Below are 20,674 nucleotides of genomic sequence, written 5' to 3'. Positions count from 1 at the left end.
TTGCCTTCATTCGCGCAAGTAGTAAAAGCAGACGCCCCTATTCTGCCGTGACCCGGATTCGAACCGGGGTTGTTGCGGCCACAACGCAAAGTACTGACCACTATACGGTCACGGCGAGTTACCGATACACACATGGTAGGGCGGAAAAGGCTGTGCTCTCTTCGTGTGACCTAATTCGGAAAAGTCCTGACGTTGCATTTCAACTGAGCCCCAGTATACATCGACCCTTCGACACTCTGAGTGACAACTCTCTTGCGTGTTTTCTCATATTTATGTAGTTTGCTTGCATGATGCCCGGAACAGCGGGGTTGTGTGCTCCCATATGGTCTAGCGGTTAGGATTCCTGGTTTTCACCCAGGCGGCCCGGGTTTGACTCCCGGTATGGGAACGTGTCAGTTTTGCCTCCTGCTTTCCAAAAGATCAGCACCGTGTACGAAGGAGCCGCATTAAAACCACTCGAACGTGCAAAACGCGCGAGAAGAGGGGGCGCTTGTTTCCAACCGAAGACTTCTCGCGTGTGAGACGAGCTGATCATCGCTGCAGGAGGTGGGAGGGTTACTCTGGTAGACAGGGCTGACCTTCGGCAATAGGATTTATACTCTCCAAGATGATATTTGCACTTTCTGGAGAGGCGATTTTCTCCACTTCAGTAGCCCGATTTCGTCGATTGCGTGGAGAGGGCTGTAGAATGTGGCGCCGCTTTTCCTGCTCCGTCCATGACAGGCGTGCTGGTCTCTGGAGAGAGAGCACGGTCCATCAGCGCACTCCAATAAAGGCACTGGAAGCAGCTGAATCGCATTGGCGAAGCTCAGCACTGGGCCGCTGGGAAGGGTTTGCTACCGTAGTGTAGTGGTTATCACGTTTGCCTCCCACGCGAAAAGTCCCTGGTTCGAAACTGGGCGGAAACAGACCGGCTTCTTTTGTCGCCACGCACAAAAGGGGATTGGGGATTCGCCTAGCGCTGTGATCGCACAGACCCACTCACCTCTTAGTGTGGCGGGATCTGCACAGTGCATGTCGCAGCGCATCCTGCTTTCACTCCAATGCGCGTCCTGATGTACCCCAGTCTCCCGCGTGACAGGTGGGGATAATCACCACTATACTAACGAGGAAGACATCGCTCTCTCCGACCCCCGGCATCGTGTCCCGACCCACCGTGCTGGAAGCCGACGCGTGCTGTGATTTCTTTACGGAGCAGAAATGACAACCGAGGAGCCGAGAGATCATTTCAGCATTTCGCGTCTGAACAGAAAACACAAACGACCAACTCGGAATGACTTGCCTTTGACGCTTATCAAAGCGTTCTTTGTGCATCGAACAGACCCACTCACCTCTTAGTGTGGCGGGATCTGCACACTGCATGTCGCAGCGCTTCCTGCTTTCACTTCAATGTGCTTTCTGATGTCGAGTCGTGTGCCGTGCGGAGGCTCTGAAAGCGAGAGCAATGAAAAGGTGCACGACGCTGTGAAAGAAAACAGAGAAGTGAAAGGCAGTCCTTTCTCTAAGGAGGTAAAAGAAAAGCTTTCTACTCCCCGTCGGGGAATCGAACCCCGGTCTCCCACGTGACAGACGGGGATACTTGCCACTATACTAACGAGGAAGACATCACACCCTTCGATCCCCGGCATCGCGTCCCGACCCAGCGTGCTGGAAGGCGACGCGTGCTGTGATTCCTTTACGGAGCAGAAATGACAACCGAGGAGCCGAGAGATCATTTCAGCATTTCGCGTCTGAACGGAAAACACAAACGACCAACTCGGAATGACTTGCTTTTGACGCTTTTCAAAGCGTTCTTTGTGCACGACGACTGCACCGCCTAGCAGATACAAATGGGTTGTACAACTCTGAACTAGCAAATGGAAGAGGGCTAAGCCCCCTCTCTTTTAGCCCAGGTTCGATCTGTCTCCCAGAATCACCACGGCGCACGCACACACACACACCCGTGCCGTTGAAGTGCTCTGCTTCATTTCTAAGGGCAACTCAACATTCACTCCTACCCCGAGAACAGAAAAGACAGCGTCCGCAGCAACAACAGCTCAGGTCTCTGCACAGGAACTAAGCTGCCCCCATCTCCTCTGCTCTGCGGCTCCTGCGGAGTGGAGTCCTGCCTGGAGCCGTGTTTGCAGGCGGCGGCTCCCTGCGCTCTGTCTGTGCGTCGTATCCAAGAGCTCCTGGGAGGAAGAGAGAGCCCTCCCACTCGGGGGCTTTTCCACGGTCTGTGTGAGGAGGGGCGGGTGTGTCCAGTAGCTTATCGAGCGGAAGCCTGGGGCGGCGGAGAGCTGTGATCGTGCAGACCTTGAGGTGTCACCTCTTTGTCTGCTTTCCCGCCCCCCCTCCGCCCAAGCTCTGCTCCAGAGTAGCCCGGCAACCCCTCACACCTGCACGTGTCACAACCTAAGGTGTGGTCATGAGACACCCATGGGGTGCTGTTCTGTTCTTGCTAATTGTTTCCTGCCCGTCGCAGGCAGGAGTCCATGCGAGGAAGATGCGCTGGACAGAGCTCAGAGGGCGCAGCTGGGTGGCTTTCCTTCTGAGTGACGTTCCTGCAACACTCTCCCGCTCCTCTTGGTGCGCTCATGCCGCAACACAGGAAGGCTGGAGCAGGTGGCTGTGGGCTCTGTGCACTGCCGAAATAGCTCAGTTGGGAGAGCGTTAGACTGAAGATCTAAAGGTCCCTGGTTCGATCCCGGGTTTCGGCATTTTGTTTCATCGCGCCCTTTGTTCCTCTCTCCAGCGCCCCCTGCCTAAAGTGACGCTTCCCTTTCTCAGCCCGAAACGCAAGCGAGACACCAGCAGCAATCCCTGCAGGTTTCCGTAGTGTAGCGGCTATCACGTTCGCCTAACACGCGAAAGGTCCCCGGTTCGAGTCCGGGCGGAAACAGCCTCTTGTTGCACGCTCCTGTACTTCACAGAGGTCTTGAGCGACCGGTCATTTGTTCCCAATGTATTTCCGGTGCCTTCATGCACTCTTGTACCAAACGCACGTTCCTTCTGTACGCGGAGCCGATCATTTGCAATTGGGCTGTGCCGACAGACCAGGACGAGCTCTGTCGGCTCAAAAGCAGCGCAGGACCTGCAAGAACAACAGAAAGATTAGCATCCAGTGAGCCCAAGATCTCATCAAGAATCGGCTCCAGCAACAGGGCTGGGCGCATTGTTCCATTCTCCGACCACTCTCGGTGTAAACAAGTCCCTCCTGGTCTCTGCTTGAAATGCACTTTCCTGCGTTTGCTTTGGTGTAACTGGCTTCCCCTGCATGGGCGAATGTGAAGAAGATCCTTAGTAAGTCGTTGAAGAAAACCGAGAAGAGGTCGGAGTGGCCTCTGTCGTTCATCAACGATCCAGTCAGGCAGTACTCCTCTGTAAAGCGCCGTTCGTTCACATCGATTGGCTTTCTTTTGCCTTCATTCGCGCAAGTAGTAAAAGTAGACGCCCCTATTCTGCCGTGACCCGGATTCGAACCGGGGTTGTTGCGGCCACAACGCAAAGTACTGACCACTATACGATCACGGCGAGTTACCGATACACACATGGTAGGGCGGAAAAGGCTGTGCTCTCTTCGTGTGACCTAATTCGGAAAGTCCTGACGTTGCATTTCAACTGAGCCCCAGTATACATCGACCGTTCGACACTCTGAGTGACAACTCTCTTGCGTGTTTTCTCATATTTATGTAGTTTGCTTGCATGATGCCCGGAACAGCGGGGTTGTGTGCTCCCATATGGTCTAGCGGTTAGGATTCCTGGTTTTCACCCAGGCGGCCCGGGTTTGACTCCCGGTATGGGAACGTGTCAGTTTTGCCTCCTGCTTTCCAAAAGATCAGCACCGTGTACGAAGGAGCCGCATTAAAACCACTCGAACGTGCAAAACGCGCGAGAAGAGGGGGCGCTTGTTTCCAACCGAAGACTTCTCGCGTGTGAGACGAGCTGATCATCGCTGCAGGAGGTGGGAGGGTTACTCTGGTAGACAGGGCTGACCTTCGGCAATGGGATTTATACTCTCCAAGATGATATTTGCACTTTCTGGAGAGGCGATTTTCTCCACTTCAGTAGCCCGATTTCGTCGATTGCGTGGAGAGGGCTGTAGAATGTGGCGCCGCTTTTCCTGCTCCGTCCATGACAGGCGTGCTGGTCTCTGGAGAGAGAGCACGGTCCATCAGCGCACTCCAATAAAGGCACTGGAAGCAGCTGAATCGCATTGGCGAAGCTCAGCACTGGGCCGCTGGGAAGGGTTTGCTACCGTTTCCGTAGTGTAGTGGTTATCACGTTTGCCTCCCACGCGAAAAGTCCCTGGTTCGAAACTGGGCGGAAACAGACCGGCTTCTTTTGTAGCCACGCACAAAAGGGGATTGGGGATTCGCCTAGCGCTGTGATCGCACAGACCCACTCACCTCTTAGTGTGGCGGGATCTGCACAGTGCATGTCGCAGCGCATCCTGCTTTCACTCCAATGCGCGTCCTGATGTACCCCAGTCTCCCGCGTGACAGGTGGGGATAATCACCACTATACTAACGAGGAAGACATCACACCCTTCGACCCCCGGCATCGTGTCCCGACCCACCGTGCTGTGATTCCTTTACGGAGCAGAAATGACAACCGAGGAGCCGAGAGATCATTTCAGCATTTCGCGTCTGAACAGAAAACACAAACGACCAACTCGGAATGACTTGCCTTTGACGCTTATCAAAGCGTTCTTTGTGCATCGAACAGACCCATTCACCTCTTAGTGTGGCGGGATCTGCACAGTGCATGTCGCAGCGCTTCCTGCTTTCACTTCAATGTGCTTTCTGATGTCGAGTCGTGTGCCGTATGGAGGCTCTGAAAGCGAGAGCAATGAAAAGGTGCACGACGCTGTGAAAGAAAACAGAGAAGTGAAAGGCAGTCCTTTCTCTAAGGAGGTAAAAGAAAAGCTTTCTACTCCCCGTCGGGGAATCGAACCCCGGTCTCCCGCGTGACAGGCGGGGATACTTGCCACTATACTAACGAGGAAGACATCACACCCTTCGATCCCCGGCATCGTGTCCCGACCCACCGTGCTGGAAGCCGACGCGTGCTGTGATTTCTTTACGGAGCAGAAATGACAACCGAGGAGCCGAGAGATCATTTCAGCATTTCGCGTCTGAACAGAAAACACAAACGACCAACTCGGAATGACTTGCCTTTGACGCTTATCAAAGCGTTCTTTGTGCATCGAACAGACCCACTCACCTCTTAGTGTGGCGGGATCTGCACACTGCATGTCGCAGCGCTTCCTGCTTTCACTTCAATGTGCTTTCTGATGTCGAGTCGTGTGCCGTGCGGAGGCTCTGAAAGCGAGAGCAATGAAAAGGTGCACGACGCTGTGAAAGAAAACAGAGAAGTGAAAGGCAGTCCTTTCTCTAAGGAGGTAAAAGAAAAGCTTTCTACTCCCCGTCGGGGAATCGAACCCCGGTCTCACGCGTGACAGGCAAGGATACTCGCCACTATACTAACGAGGAAGACATCACACCCTTCGATCCCCGGCATCGTGTCCCGACCCAGCGTGCTGGAAGGCGACGCGTGCTGTGATTCCTTTACGGAGCAGAAATGACAACCGAGGAGCCGAGAGATCATTTCAGCATTTCGCGTCTGAACGGAAAACACAAACGACCAACTCGGAATGACTTGCTTTTGACGCTTTTCAAAGCGTTCTTTGTGCACGACGACTGCGCCGCCTAGCAGATACAAATGGGTTGTACAACTCTGAACTAGCAAATGGAAGAGGGCTAAGCCCCCTCTCTTTTAGCCCAGGTTCGATCTGTCTCCCAGAATCACCAGGGCGCACGCACACACACACACCCGTGCCGTTGAAGTGCTCTGCTTCATTTCTAAGGGCAACTCAACATTCACTCCTACCCCGAGAACAGAAAAGACAGCGTCCGCAGCAACAACAGCTCAGGTCTCTGCACAGGAACTAAGCTGCCCCCATCTCCTCTGCTCTGCGGCTCCTGTGGAGTGGAGTCCTGCCTGGAGCCGTGTTTGCAGGCGGCGGCTCCCCGCGCTCTGTCTGTGCGTCGTGTCCAAGAGCTCCTGGGAGGAAGAGAGAGCCCTCCCACTCGGGGGCTTTTCCACGGTCTGTGTGAGGAGGGGCGGGTGTGTCCAGTAGCTTATCGAGCGGAAGCCTGGGGCGGCGGAGAGCTGTGATCGTGCAGACCTTGAGGTGTCACCTCTTTGTCTGCTTTCCCGCCCCCCCTCCGCCCAAGCTCTGCTCCAGAGTAGCCCGGCAACCCCTCACACCTGCACGTGTCACAACCTAAGGTGTGGTCATGAGACACCCATGGGGTGCTGTTCTGTTCTTGCTAATTGTTTCCTGCCCGTCGCAGGCAGGAGTCCATGCGAGGAAGATGCGCTGGACAGAGCTCAGAGGGCGCAGCTGGGTGGCTTTCCTTCTGAGTGACGTTCCTGCAACACTCTCCCGCTCCTCTTGGTGCGCTCATGCCGCTGGAGCAGGTGGCTGTGGGCTCTGTGCACTGCCGAAATAGCTCAGTTGGGAGAGCGTTAGACTGAAGATCTAAAGGTCCCTGGTTCGATCCCGGGTTTCGGCATTTTGTTTCATCGCGCCCTTTGTTCCTCTCTCCAGCGCCCCCTGCCTAAAGTGACGCTTCCCTTTCTCAGCCCGAAACGCAAGCGAGACACCAGCAGCGGTCCCTGCAGGTTTCCGTAGTGTAGCGGCTATCACGTTCGCCTAACACGCGAAAGGTCCCCGGTTCGAGACCGGGCGGAAACAGCCTCTTGTTGCACGCTCCTGTACTTCACAGAGGTCTTGAGCGACCGGTCATTTGTTCCCAATGTATTTCCGGTGCCTTCATGCACTCTTGTACCAAACGCACGTTCCTTCTGTACGCGGAGCCGATCATTTGCAATTGGGCTGTGCCGACAGACCAGGACGAGCTCTGTCGGCTCAAAAGCAGCGCAGGACCTGCAAGAACAACAGAAAGATTAGCATCCAGTGAGCCCAAGATCTCATCAAGAATCGGCTCCAGCAACAGGGCTGGGCGCATTGTTCCATTCTCCGACCACTCTCGGTGTAAACAAGTCTCTCCTGGTCTCTGCTTGAAATGCACTTTCCTGCGTTTGCTTTGGTGTAACTGGCTTCCCCTGCATGGGCGAATGTGAAGAAGATCCTTAGTAAGTCGTTGAAGAAAACCGAGAAGAGGTCGGAGTGGCCTCTGTCGTTCATCAACGATCCAGTCAGGCAGTACTCCTCTGTAAAGCGCCGTTCGTTCACATCGATTGGCTTTTTTTTGCCTTCATTCGCGCAAGTAGTAAAAGCAGACGCCCCTATTCTGCCGTGACCCGGATTCGAACCGGGGTTGTTGCGGCCACAACGCAAAGTACTGACCACTATACGGTCACGGCGAGTTACCGATACACACATGGTAGGGCGGAAAAGGCTGTGCTCTCTTCGTGTGACCTAATTCGGAAAAGTCCTGACGTTGCATTTCAACTGAGCCCCAGTATACATCGACCCTTCGACACTCTGAGTGACAACTCTCTTGCGTGTTTTCTCATATTTATGTAGTTTGCTTGCATGATGCCCGGAACAGCGGGGTTGTGTGCTCCCATATGGTCTAGCGGTTAGGATTCCTGGTTTTCACCCAGGCGGCCCGGGTTTGACTCCCGGTATGGGAACGTGTCAGTTTTGCCTCCTGCTTTCCAAAAGATCAGCACCGTGTACGAAGGAGCCGCATTAAAACCACTCGAACGTGCAAAACGCGCGAGAAGAGGGGGCGCTTGTTTCCAACCGAAGACTTCTCGCGTGTGAGACGAGCTGATCATCGCTGCAGGAGGTGGGAGGGTTACTCTGGTAGACAGGGCTGACCTTCGGCAATAGGATTTATACTCTCCAAGATGATATTTGCACTTTCTGGAGAGGCGATTTTCTCCACTTCAGTAGCCCGATTTCGTCGATTGCGTGGAGAGGGCTGTAGAATGTGGCGCCGCTTTTCCTGCTCCGTCCATGACAGGCGTGCTGGTCTCTGGAGAGAGAGCACGGTCCATCAGCGCACTCCAATAAAGGCACTGGAAGCAGCTGAATCGCATTGGCGAAGCTCAGCACTGGGCCGCTGGGAAGGGCTTGCTACCGTTTCCGTAGTGTAGTGGTTATCACGTTTGCCTCCCACGCGAAAAGTCCCTGGTTCGAAACTGGGCGGAAACAGACCGGCTCCTTTTGTCGCCACGCACAAAAGGGGATTGGGGATTCGCCTAGCGCTGTGATCGCACAGACCCACTCACCTCTTAGTGTGGCGGGATCTGCACAGTGCATGTCGCAGCGCATCCTGCTTTCACTCCAATGCGCGTCCTGATGTACCCCAGTCTCCCGCGTGACAGGTGGGGATAATCACCACTATACTAACGAGGAAGACATCGCTCTCTCCGACCCCCGGCATCGTGTCCCGACCCACCGTGCTGGAAGCCGACGCGTGCTGTGATTTCTTTACGGAGCAGAAATGACAACCGAGGAGCCGAGAGATCATTTCAGCATTTCGCGTCTGAACAGAAAACACAAACGACCAACTCGGAATGACTTGCCTTTGACGCTTATCAAAGCGTTCTTTGTGCATCGAACAGACCCATTCACCTCTTAGTGTGGCGGGATCTGCACAGTGCATGTCGCAGCGCTTCCTGCTTTCACTTCAATGTGCTTTCTGATGTCGAGTCGTGTGCCGTGCGGAGGCTCTGAAAGCGAGTGCAATGAAAAGGTGCACGACGCTGTGAAAGAAAACAGAGAAGTGAAAGGCAGTCCTTTCTCTAAGGAGGTAAAAGAAAAGCTTTCTACTCCCCGTCGGGGAATCGAACCCCGGTCTCACACGTGACAGGCAAGGATACTCGCCACTATACTAACGAGGAAGACATCACACCCTTCGATCCCCGGCATCGTGTCCCGACCCAGCGTGCTGGAAGGCGACGCGTGCTGTGATTCCTTTACGGAGCAGAAATGACAACCGAGGAGCCGAGAGATCATTTCAGCATTTCGCGTCTGAACGGAAAACACAAACGACCAACTCGGAATGACTTGCTTTTGACGCTTTTCAAAGCGTTCTTTGTGCACGACGACTGCGCCGCCTAGCAGATACAAATGGGTTGTACAACTCTGAACTAGCAAATGGAAGAGGGCTAAGCCCCCTCTCTTTTAGCCCAGGTTCGATCTGTCTCCCAGAATCACCAGGGCGCACGCACACACACACACCCGTGCCGTTGAAGTGCTCTGCTTCATTTCTAAGGGCAACTCAACATTCACTCCTACCCCGAGAACAGAAAAGACAGCGTCCGCAGCAACAACAGCTCAGGTCTCTGCACAGGAACTAAGCTGCCCCCATCTCCTCTGCTCTGCGGCTCCTGTGGAGTGGAGTCCTGCCTGGAGCCGTGTTTGCAGGCGGCGGCTCCCCGCGCTCTGTCTGTGCGTCGTGTCCAAGAGCTCCTGGGAGGAAGAGAGAGCCCTCCCACTCGGGGGCTTTTCCACGGTCTGTGTGAGGAGGGGCGGGTGTGTCCAGTAGCTTATCGAGCGGAAGCCTGGGGCGGCGGAGAGCTGTGATCGTGCAGACCTTGAGGTGTCACCTCTTTGTCTGCTTTCCCGCCCCCCCTCCGCCCAAGCTCTGTTCCAGAGTAGCCCGGCAACCCCTCACACCTGCACGTGTCACAACCTAAGGTGTGGTCATGAGACACCCATGGGGTGCTGTTCTGTTCTTGCTAATTGTTTCCTGCCCGTCGCAGGCAGGAGTCCATGCGAGGAAGATGTGCTGGACAGAGCTCAGAGGGCGCAGCTGGGTGGCTTTCCTTCTGAGTGACGTTCCTGCAACACTCTCCCGCTCCTCTTGGTGCGCTCATGCCGCTGGAGCAGGTGGCTGTGGGCTCTGTGCACTGCCGAAATAGCTCAGTTGGGAGAGCGTTAGACTGAAGATCTAAAGGTCCCTGGTTCGATCCCGGGTTTCGGCATTTTGTTTCATCGCGCCCTTTGTTCCTCTCTCCAGCGCCCCCTGCCTAAAGTGACGCTTCCCTTTCTCAGCCCGAAACGCAAGCGAGACACCAGCAGCGGTCCCTGCAGGTTTCCGTAGTGTAGCGGCTATCACGTTCGCCTAACACGCGAAAGGTCCCCGGTTCGAGACCGGGCGGAAACAGCCTCTTGTTGCACGCTCCTGTACTTCACAGAGGTCTTGAGCGACCGGTCATTTGTTCCCAATGTATTTCCGGTGCCTTCATGCACTCTTGTACCAAACGCACGTTCCTTCTGTACGCGGAGCCGATCATTTGCAATTGGGCTGTGCCGACAGACCAGGACGAGCTCTGTCGGCTCAAAAGCAGCGCAGGACCTGCAAGAACAACAGAAAGATTAGCATCCAGTGAGCCCAAGATCTCATCAAGAATCGGCTCCAGCAACAGGGCTGGGCGCATTGTTCCATTCTCCGACCACTCTCGGTGTAAACAAGTCCCTCCTGGTCTCTGCTTGAAATGCACTTTCCTGCGTTTGCTTTGGTGTAACTGGCTTCCCCTGCATGGGCGAATGTGAAGAAGATCCTTAGTAAGTCGTTGAAGAAAACCGAGAAGAGGTCGGAGTGGCCTCTGTCGTTCATCAACGATCCAGTCAGGCAGTACTCCTCTGTAAAGCGCCGTTCGTTCACATCGATTGGCTTTTTTTTGCCTTCATTCGCGCAAGTAGTAAAAGCAGACGCCCCTATTCTGCCGTGACCCGGATTCGAACCGGGGTTGTTGCGGCCACAACGCAAAGTACTGACCACTATACGGTCACGGCGAGTTACCGATACACACATGGTAGGGCGGAAAAGGCTGTGCTCTCTTCGTGTGACCTAATTCGGAAAAGTCCTGACGTTGCATTTCAACTGAGCCCCAGTATACATCGACCGTTCGACACTCTGAGTGACAACTCTCTTGCGTGTTTTCTCATATTTATGTAGTTTGCTTGCATGATGCCCGGAACAGCGGGGTTGTGTGCTCCCATATGGTCTAGCGGTTAGGATTCCTGGTTTTCACCCAGGCGGCCCGGGTTTGACTCCCGGTATGGGAACGTGTCAGTTTTGCCTCCTGCTTTCCAAAAGATCAGCACCGTGTACGAAGGAGCCGCATTAAAACCACTCGAACGTGCAAAACGCGCGAGAAGAGGGGGCGCTTGTTTCCAACCGAAGACTTCTCGCGTGTGAGACGAGCTGATCATCGCTGCAGGAGGTGGGAGGGTTACTCTGGTAGACAGGGCTGACCTTCGGCAATAGGATTTATACTCTCCAAGATGATATTTGCACTTTCTGGAGAGGCGATTTTCTCCACTTCAGTAGCCCGATTTCGTCGATTGCGTGGAGAGGGCTGTAGAATGTGGCGCCGCTTTTCCTGCTCCGTCCATGACAGGCGTGCTGGTCTCTGGAGAGAGAGCACGGTCCATCAGCGCACTCCAATAAAGGCACTGGAAGCAGCTGAATCGCATTGGCGAAGCTCAGCACTGGGCCGCTGGGAAGGGTTTGCTACCGTAGTGTAGTGGTTATCACGTTTGCCTCCCACGCGAAAAGTCCCTGGTTCGAAACTGGGCGGAAACAGACCGGCTTCTTTTGTCGCCACGCACAAAAGGGGATTGGGGATTCGCCTAGCGCTGTGATCGCACAGACCCACTCACCTCTTAGTGTGGCGGGATCTGCACAGTGCATGTCGCAGCGCATCCTGCTTTCACTCCAATGCGCGTCCTGATGTACCCCAGTCTCCCGCGTGACAGGTGGGGATAATCACTACTATACTAACGAGGAAGACATCGCTCTCTCCGACCCCCGGCATCGTGTCCCGACCCACCGTGCTGGAAGCCGACGCGTGCTGTGATTTCTTTACGGAGCAGAAATGACAACCGAGGAGCCGAGAGATCATTTCAGCATTTCGCGTCTGAACAGAAAACACAAACGACCAACTCGGAATGACTTGCCTTTGACGCTTATCAAAGCGTTCTTTGTGCATCGAACAGACCCACTCACCTCTTAGTGTGGCGGGATCTGCACAGTGCATGTCGCAGCGCATCCTGCTTTCACTCCAATGCGCGTCCTGATGTACCCCAGTCTCCCGCGTGACAGGTGGGGATAATCACCACTATACTAACGAGGAAGACATCGCTCTCTCCGACCCCCGGCATCGTGTCCCGACCCACCGTGCTGGAAGCCGACGCGTGCTGTGATTTCTTTACGGAGCAGAAATGACAACCGAGGAGCCGAGAGATCATTTCAGCATTTCGCGTCTGAACAGAAAACACAAACGACCAACTCGGAATGACTTGCCTTTGACGCTTATCAAAGCGTTCTTTGTGCATCGAACAGACCCACTCACCTCTTAGTGTGGCGGGATCTGCACACTGCATGTCGCAGCGCTTCCTGCTTTCACTTCAATGTGCTTTCTGATGTCGAGTCGTGTGCCGTGCGGAGGCTCTGAAAGCGAGAGCAATGAAAAGGTGCACGACGCTGTGAAAGAAAACAGAGAAGTGAAAGGCAGTCCTTTCTCTAAGGAGGTAAAAGAAAAGCTTTCTACTCCCCGTCGGGGAATCGAACCCCGGTCTCACGCGTGACAGGCAAGGATACTCGCCACTATACTAACGAGGAAGACATCACACCCTTCGATCCCCGGCATCGCGTCCCGACCCAGCGTGCTGGAAGGCGACGCGTGCTGTGATTCCTTTACGGAGCAGAAATGACAACCGAGGAGCCGAGAGATCATTTCAGCATTTCGCGTCTGAACGGAAAACACAAACGACCAACTCGGAATGACTTGCTTTTGACGCTTTTCAAAGCGTTCTTTGTGCACGACGACTGCGCCGCCTAGCAGATACAAATGGGTTGTACAACTCTGAACTAGCAAATGGAAGAGGGCTAAGCCCCCTCTCTTTTAGCCCAGGTTCGATCTGTCTCCCAGAATCACCACGGCGCACGCACACACACACACCCGTGCCGTTGAAGTGCTCTGCTTCATTTCTAAGGGCAACTCAACATTCACTCCTACCCCGAGAACAGAAAAGACAGCGTCCGCAGCAACAACAGCTCAGGTCTCTGCACAGGAACTAAGCTGCCCCCATCTCCTCTGCTCTGCGGCTCCTGTGGAGTGGAGTCCTGCCTGGAGCCGTGTTTGCAGGCGGCGGCTCCCCGCGCTCTGTCTGTGCGTCGTGTCCAAGAGCTCCTGGGAGGAAGAGAGAGCCCTCCCACTCGGGGGCTTTTCCACGGTCTGTGTGAGGAGGGGCGGGTGTGTCCAGTAGCTTATCGAGCGGAAGCCTGGGGCGGCGGAGAGCTGTGATCGTGCAGACCTTGAGGTGTCACCTCTTTGTCTGCTTTCCCGCCCCCCCTCCGCCCAAGCTCTGCTCCAGAGTAGCCCGGCAACCCCTCACACCTGCACGTGTCACAACCTAAGGTGTGGTCATGAGACACCCATGGGGTGCTGTTCTGTTCTTGCTAATTGTTTCCTGCCCGTCGCAGGCAGGAGTCCATGCGAGGAAGATGCGCTGGACAGAGCTCAGAGGGCGCAGCTGGGTGGCTTTCCTTCTGAGTGACGTTCCTGCAACACTCTCCCGCTCCTCTTGGTGCGCTCATGCCGCAACACAGGAAGGCTGGAGCAGGTGGCTGTGGGCTCTGTGCACTGCCGAAATAGCTCAGTTGGGAGAGCGTTAGACTGAAGATCTAAAGGTCCCTGGTTCGATCGCGGGTTTCGGCATTTTGTTTCATCGCGCCCTTTGTTCCTCTCTCCAGCGCCCCCTGCCTAAAGTGACGCTTCCCTTTCTCAGCCCGAAACGCAAGCGAGACACCAGCAGCGGTCCCTGCAGGTTTCCGTAGTGTAGCGGCTATCACGTTCGCCTAACACGCGAAAGGTCCCCGGTTCGAGACCGGGCGGAAACAGCCTCTTGTTGCACGCTCCTGTACTTCACAGAGGTCTTGAGCGACCGGTCATTTGTTCCCAATGTATTTCCGGTGCCTTCATGCACTCTTGTACCAAACGCACGTTCCTTCTGTACGCGGAGCCGATCATTTGCAATTGGGCTGTGCCGACAGACCAGGACGAGCTCTGTCGGCTCAAAAGCAGCGCAGGACCTGCAAGAACAACAGAAAGATTAGCATCCAGTGAGCCCAAGATCTCATCAAGAATCGGCTCCAGCAACAGGGCTGGGCGCATTGTTCCATTCTCCGACCACTCTCGGTGTAAACAAGTCCCTCCTGGTCTCTGCTTGAAATGCACTTTCCTGCGTTTGCTTTGGTGTAACTGGCTTCCCCTGCATGGGCGAATGTGAAGAAGATCCTTAGTAAGTCGTTGAAGAAAACCGAGAAGAGGTCGGAGTGGCCTCTGTCGTTCATCAACGATCCAGTCAGGCAGTACTCCTCTGTAAAGCGCCGTTCGTTCACATCGATTGGCTTTTTTTTGCCTTCATTCGCGCAAGTAGTAAAAGCAGACGCCCCTATTCTGCCGTGACCCGGATTCGAACCGGGGTTGTTGCGGCCACAACGCAAAGTACTGACCACTATACGGTCACGGCGAGTTACCGATACACACATGGTAGGGCGGAAAAGGCTGTGCTCTCTTCGTGTGACCTAATTCGGAAAAGTCCTGACGTTGCATTTCAACTGAGCCCCAGTATACATCGACCCTTCGACACTCTGAGTGACAACTCTCTTGCGTGTTTTCTCATATTTATGTAGTTTGCTTGCATGATGCCCGGAACAGCGGGGTTGTGTGCTCCCATATGGTCTAGCGGTTAGGATTCCTGGTTTTCACCCAGGCGGCCCGGGTTTGACTCCCGGTATGGGAACGTGTCAGTTTTGCCTCCTGCTTTCCAAAAGATCAGCACCGTGTACGAAGGAGCCGCATTAAAACCACTCGAACGTGCAAAACGCGCGAGAAGAGGGGGCGCTTGTTTCCAACCGAAGACTTCTCGCGTGTGAGACGAGCTGATCATCGCTGCAGGAGGTGGGAGGGTTACTCTGGTAGACAGGGCTGACCTTCGGCAATAGGATTTATACTCTCCAAGATGATATTTGCACTTTCTGGAGAGGCGATTTTCTCCACTTCAGTAGCCCGATTTCGTCGATTGCGTGGAGAGGGCTGTAGAATGTGGCGCCGCTTTTCCTGCTCCGTCCATGACAGGCGTGCTGGTCTCTGGAGAGAGAGCACGGTCCATCAGCGCACTCCAATAAAGGCACTGGAAGCAGCTGAATCGCATTGGCGAAGCTCAGCACTGGGCCGCTGGGAAGGGTTTGCTACCGTTTCCGTAGTGTAGTGGTTATCACGTTTGCCTCACACGCGAAAAGTCCCTGGTTCGAAACTGGGCGGAAACAGACCAGCTTCTTTTGTCGCCACGCACAAAAGGGGATTGGGGATTCGCCTAGCGCTGTGATCGCATAGACCCACTCACCTCTTAGTGTGGCGGGATCTGCACAGTGCATGTCGCAGCGCATCCTGCTTTCACTCCAATGCGCGTCCTGATGTACCCCAGTCTCCCGCGTGACAGGTGGGGATAATCACCACTATACTAACGAGGAAGACATCGCTCTCTCCGACCCCCGGCATCGTGTCCCGACCCACCGTGCTGGAAGCCGACGCGTGCTGTGATTTCTTTACGGAGCAGAAATGACAACCGAGGAGCCGAGAGATCATTTCAGCATTTCGCGTCTGAACAGAAAACACAAACGACCAACTCGGAATGACTTGCCTTTGACGCTTATCAAAGCGTTCTTTGTGCATCGAACAGACCCACTCACCTCTTAGTGTGGCGGGATCTGCACAGTGCATGTCGCAGCGCTTCCTGCTTTCACTTCAATGTGCTTTCTGATGTCGAGTCGTGTGCCGTGCGGAGGCTCTGAAAGCGAGAGCAATGAAAAGGTGCACGACGCTGTGAAAGAAAACAGAGAAGTGAAAGGCAGTCCTTTCTCTAAGGAGGTAAAAGAAAAGCTTTCTACTCCCCGTCGGGGAATCGAAACGCCGGTCTCCCGCGTGACAGGCGGGGATACTTGCCACTATGCTAACGAGGAAGACATCACTCCCTTCGACCCCCGGCATCGTGTCCCGACCCACCGTGCTGGAAGCCGACGCGTGCTGTGATTCCTTTACGGAGCAGAAATGACAACCGAGGAGCCGAGAGATCATTTCAGCATTTCGCGTCTGAACAGAAAACACAAACGACCAACTCGGAATGACTTGCCTTTGACGCTTATCAAAGCGTTCTTTGTGCATCGAACAGACCCACTCACCTCTTAGTGTGGCGGGATCTGCACAGTGCATGTCGCAGCGCTTCCTGCTTTCACTTCAATGTGCTTTCTGATGTCGAGTCGTGTGCCGTGCGGAGGCTCTGAAAGCGAGAGCAATGAAAAGGTGCACGACGCTGTGAAAGAAAACAGAGAAGTGAAAGGCAGTCCTTTCTCTAAGGAGGTAAAAGAAAAGCTTTCTACTCCCCGTCGGGGAATCGAACCCCGGTCTCACGCGTGACAGGCAAGGATACTCGCCACTATACTAACGAGGAAGACATCACACCCTTCGATCCCCGGCATCGTGTCCCGACCCAGCGTGCTGGAAGGCGACGCGTGCTGTGATTCCTTTACGGAGCAGAAATGACAACCGAGGAGCCGAGAGATCATTTCAGCATTTCGCGTCTGAACGGAAAACACAAACGACCAACTCGGAATGACTTGCTTTTGACGCTTTTCAAAGCGTTCTTTGTGCACGACGACTGCGCCGCCTAGCAGATACAAATGGGTTGTACAACTCTGAACTAGCAAATGGAAGAGGGCTAAGCCCCCTCTCTTTTAGCCCAGGTTCGATCTGTCTCCCAGAATCACCAGGGCGCACGCACACACACACACCCGTGCCGTTGAAGTGCTCTGCTTCATTTCTAAGGGCAACTCAACATTCACTCCTACCCCGAGAACAGAAAAGACAGCGTCCGCAGCAACAACAGCTCAGGTCTCTGCACAGGAACTAAGCTGCCCCCATCTCCTCTGCTCTGCGGCTCCTGTGGAGTGGAGTCCTGCCTGGAGCCGTGTTTGCAGGCGGCGGCTCCCCGCGCTCTGTCTGTGCGTCGTGTCCAAGAGCTCCTGGGAGAAAGAGAGAGCCCTCCCACTCGGGGGCTTTTCCACGGTCTGTGTGAGGAGGGGCGGGTGTGTCCAGTAGCTTATCGAGCGGAAGCCTGGGGCGGCGGAGAGCTGTGATCGTGCAGACCTTGAGGTGTCACCTCTTTGTCTGCTTTCCCGCCCCCCCTCCGCCCAAGCTCTGCTCCAGAGTAGCCCGGCAACCCCTCACACCTGCACGTGTCACAACCTAAGGTGTGGTCATGAGACACCCATGGGGTGCTGTTCTGTTCTTGCTAATTGTTTCCTGCCCGTCGCAGGCAGGAGTCCATGCGAGGAAGATGCGCTGGACAGAGCTCAGAGGGCGAGACCGGGCGGAAACAGCCTCTTGTTGCACGCTCCTGTACTTCACAGAGGTCTTGAGCGACCGGTCATTTGTTCCCAATGTATTTCCGGTGCCTTCATGCACTCTTGTACCAAACGCACGTTCCTTCTGTACGCGGAGCCGATCATTTGCAATTGGGCTGTGCCGACAGACCAGGACGAGCTCTGTCGGCTCAAAAGCAGCGCAGGACCTGCAAGAACAACAGAAAGATTAGCATCCAGTGAGCCCAAGATCTCATCAAGAATCGGCTCCAGCAACAGGGCTGGGCGCATTGTTCCATTCTCCGACCACTCTCGGTGTAAACAAGTCTCTCCTGGTCTCTGCTTGAAATGCACTTTCCTGCGTTTGCTTTGGTGTAACTGGCTTCCCCTGCATGGGCGAATGTGAAGAAGATCCTTAGTAAGTCGTTGAAGAAAACCGAGAAGAGGTCGGAGTGGCCTCTGTCGTTCATCAACGATCCAGTCAGGCAGTACTCCTCTGTAAAGCGCCGTTCGTTCACATCGATTGGCTTTTTTTTGCCTTCATTCGCGCAAGTAGTAAAAGCAGACGCCCCTATTCTGCCGTGACCCGGATTCGAACCGGGGTTGTTGCGGCCACAACGCAAAGTACTGACCACTATACGATCACGGCGAGTTACCGATACACACATGGTAGGGCGGAAAAGGCTGTGCTCTCTTCGTGTGACCTAATTCGGAAAAGTCCTGACGTTGCATTTCAACTGAGCCCCAGTATACATCGACCCTTCGACACTCTGAGTGACAACTCTCTTGCGTGTTTTCTCATATTTATGTAGTTTGCTTGCATGATGCCCGGAACAGCGGGGTTGTGTGCTCCCATATGGTCTAGCGGTTAGGATTCCTGGTTTTCACCCAGGCGGCCCGGGTTTGACTCCCGGTATGGGAACGTGTCAGTTTTGCCTCCTGCTTTCCAAAAGATCAGCACCGTGTACGAAGGAGCCGCATTAAAACCACTCGAACGTGCAAAACGCGCGAGAAGAGGGGGCGCTTGTTTCCAACCGAAGACTTCTCGCGTGTGAGACGAGCTGATCATCGCTGCAGGAGGTGGGAGGGTTACTCTGGTAGACAGGGCTGACCTTCGGCAATAGGATTTATACTCTCCAAGATGATATTTGCACTTTCTGGAGAGGCGATTTTCTCCACTTCAGTAGCCCGATTTCGTCGATTGCGTGGAGAGGGCTGTAGAATGTGGCGCCGCTTTTCCTGCTCCGTCCATGACAGGCGTGCTGGTCTCTGGAGAGAGAGCACGGTCCATCAGCGCACTCCAAAAAAGGCACTGGAAGCAGCTGAATCGCATTGGCGAAGCTCAGCACTGGGCCGCTGGGAAGGGTTTGCTACCGTTTCCGTAGTGTAGTGGTTATCACGTTTGCCTCCCACGCGAAAAGTCCCTGGTTCGAAACTGGGCAGAAACAGACCGGCTTTTTTTGTCGCCACGCACAAAAGGGGATTGGGGATTCGCCTAGCGCTGTGATCGCACAGACCCACTCACCTCTTAGTGTGGCGGGATCTGCACAGTGCATGTCGCAGCGCATCCTGCTTTCACTCCAATGCGCGTCCTGATGTACCCCAGTCTCCCGCGTGACAGGTGGGGATAATCACCACTATACTAACGAGGAAGACATCGCTCTCTCCGACCCCCGGCATCGTGTCCCGACCCACCGTGCTGGAAGCCGACGCGTGCTGTGATTTCTTTACGGAGCAGAAATGACAACCGAGGAGCCGAGAGATCATTTCAGCATTTCGCGTCTGAACAGAAAACACAAACGACCAACTCGGAATGACTTGCCTTTGACGCTTATCAAAGCGTTCTTTGTGCATCGAACAGACCCACTCACCTCTTAGTGTGGCAGGATCTGCACACTGCATGTCGCAGCGCTTCCTGCTTTCACTTCAATGTGCTTTCTGATGTCGAGTCGTGTGCCGTGCGGAGGCTCTGAAAGCGAGAGCAATGAAAAGGTGCACGACGCTGTGAAAGAAAACAGAGAAGTGAAAGGCAGTCCTTTCTCTAAGGAGGTAAAAGAAAAGCTTTCTACTCCCCGTCGGGGAATCGAACCCCGGTCTCCCGCGTGACAGGCGGGGATACTTGCCACTATACTAACGAGGAAGACATCACACCCTTCGATCCCCGGCATCGTGTCCCGACCCAGCGTGCTGGAAGGCGACGCGTGCTGTGATTCCTTTACGGAGCAGAAATGACAACCGAGGAGCCGAGAGATCATTTCAGCATTTCGCGTCTGAACGGAAAACACAAACGACCAACTCGGAATGACTTGCTTTTGACGCTTTTCAAAGCGTTCTTTGTGCACGACGACTGCGCCGCCTAGCAGATACAAATGGGTTGTACAACTCTGAACTAGCAAATGGAAGTGGGCTAAGCCCCCTCTCTTTTAGCCCAGGTTCGATCTGTCTCCCAGAATCACCAGGGCGCACGCACACACACACACCCGTGCCGTTCAAGTGCTCTGCTTCATTTCTAAGGGCAACTCAACATTCACTCCTACCCCGAGAACAGAAAAGACAGCGTCCGCAGCAACAACAGCTCAGGTCTCTGCACAGGAACTAAGCTGCCCCCATCTCCTCTGCTCTGCGGCTCCTGTGGAGTGGAGTCCTGCCTGGAGCCGTGTTTGCAGGCGGCGGCTCCCCGCGCTCTGTCTGTGCGTCGTGTCCAAGAGCTCCTGGGAGGAAGAGAGAGCCCTCCCACTCGGGGGCTTTTCCACGGTCTGTGTGAGGAGGGGCGGGTGTGTCCAGTAGCTTATCGAGCGGAAGCCTGGGGCGGCGGAGAGCTGTGATCGTGCAGACCTTGAGGTGTCACCTCTTTGTCTGCTTTCCCGCCCCCCCTCCGCCCAAGCTCTGCTCCAGAGTAGCCCGGCAACCCCTCACACCTGCACGTGTCACAACCTAAGGTGTGGTCATGAGACACCCATGGGGTGCTGTTCTGTTCTTGCTAATTGTTTCCTGCCCGTCGCAGGCAGGAGTCCATGCGAGGAAGATGCGCTGGACAGAGCTCAGAGGGCGCAGCTGGGTGGCTTTCCTTCTGAGTGACGTTCCTGCAACACTCTCCCGCTCCTCTTGGTGCGCTCATGCCGCAACACAGGAAGGCTGGAGCAGGTGGCTGTGGGCTCTGTGCACTGCCGAAATAGCTCAGTTGGGAGAGCGTTAGATTGAAGATCTAAAGGTCCCTGGTTCGATCGCGGGTTTCGGCATTTTGTTTCATCGCGCCCTTTGTTCCTCTCTCCAGC

The 20,674-nt window shown here is 54.7% G+C and overlaps 11 non-coding genes across 11 annotated transcripts; 9 read left to right on the top strand and 2 right to left on the bottom strand.

Moving 5' to 3' along the window:
• Positions 1-2,626: 2,626 nt before the first annotated feature.
• Positions 2,627-2,699, top strand: trnaf-gaa (transfer RNA phenylalanine (anticodon GAA)). Its single transcript has one exon. It is a non-coding gene; the product is annotated as a tRNA-Phe (tRNA).
• A 109-nt stretch (positions 2,700-2,808) lies between these two features.
• On the top strand, positions 2,809-2,881 carry trnav-aac (transfer RNA valine (anticodon AAC)). The gene has a single exon. It is a non-coding gene; the product is annotated as a tRNA-Val (tRNA).
• Positions 2,882-4,238: 1,357 nt separating this feature from the next.
• On the top strand, positions 4,239-4,311 carry trnag-ccc (transfer RNA glycine (anticodon CCC)). Its single transcript has one exon. It is a non-coding gene; the product is annotated as a tRNA-Gly (tRNA).
• A 603-nt stretch (positions 4,312-4,914) lies between these two features.
• Positions 4,915-4,986, bottom strand: trnad-guc (transfer RNA aspartic acid (anticodon GUC)). The gene has a single exon. It is a non-coding gene; the product is annotated as a tRNA-Asp (tRNA).
• A 1,501-nt stretch (positions 4,987-6,487) lies between these two features.
• On the top strand, positions 6,488-6,560 carry trnaf-gaa (transfer RNA phenylalanine (anticodon GAA)). Its single transcript has one exon. It is a non-coding gene; the product is annotated as a tRNA-Phe (tRNA).
• Positions 6,561-6,669: 109 nt separating this feature from the next.
• trnav-aac (transfer RNA valine (anticodon AAC)) lies at positions 6,670-6,742 on the top strand. Its single transcript has one exon. It is a non-coding gene; the product is annotated as a tRNA-Val (tRNA).
• Positions 6,743-8,100: 1,358 nt separating this feature from the next.
• Positions 8,101-8,173, top strand: trnag-ccc (transfer RNA glycine (anticodon CCC)). The gene has a single exon. It is a non-coding gene; the product is annotated as a tRNA-Gly (tRNA).
• Positions 8,174-9,878: 1,705 nt separating this feature from the next.
• On the top strand, positions 9,879-9,951 carry trnaf-gaa (transfer RNA phenylalanine (anticodon GAA)). The gene has a single exon. It is a non-coding gene; the product is annotated as a tRNA-Phe (tRNA).
• Positions 9,952-10,060: 109 nt separating this feature from the next.
• trnav-aac (transfer RNA valine (anticodon AAC)) lies at positions 10,061-10,133 on the top strand. Its single transcript has one exon. It is a non-coding gene; the product is annotated as a tRNA-Val (tRNA).
• A 3,671-nt stretch (positions 10,134-13,804) lies between these two features.
• Positions 13,805-13,877, top strand: trnav-aac (transfer RNA valine (anticodon AAC)). Its single transcript has one exon. It is a non-coding gene; the product is annotated as a tRNA-Val (tRNA).
• Positions 13,878-19,467: 5,590 nt separating this feature from the next.
• trnad-guc (transfer RNA aspartic acid (anticodon GUC)) lies at positions 19,468-19,539 on the bottom strand. Its single transcript has one exon. It is a non-coding gene; the product is annotated as a tRNA-Asp (tRNA).
• Positions 19,540-20,674: the final 1,135 nt, after the last annotated feature.

Source organism: Atractosteus spatula, chromosome 10, assembly GCF_055471065.1.
Source record: "Atractosteus spatula isolate fAtrSpa1 chromosome 10, fAtrSpa1.hap1, whole genome shotgun sequence".
Taxonomy (NCBI): Eukaryota; Metazoa; Chordata; class Actinopteri; order Semionotiformes; family Lepisosteidae; genus Atractosteus; species Atractosteus spatula.
The sequence above is the reverse complement of the archived record's forward strand: the minus strand, read 5'-3'. Positions and strand labels throughout refer to the sequence as shown.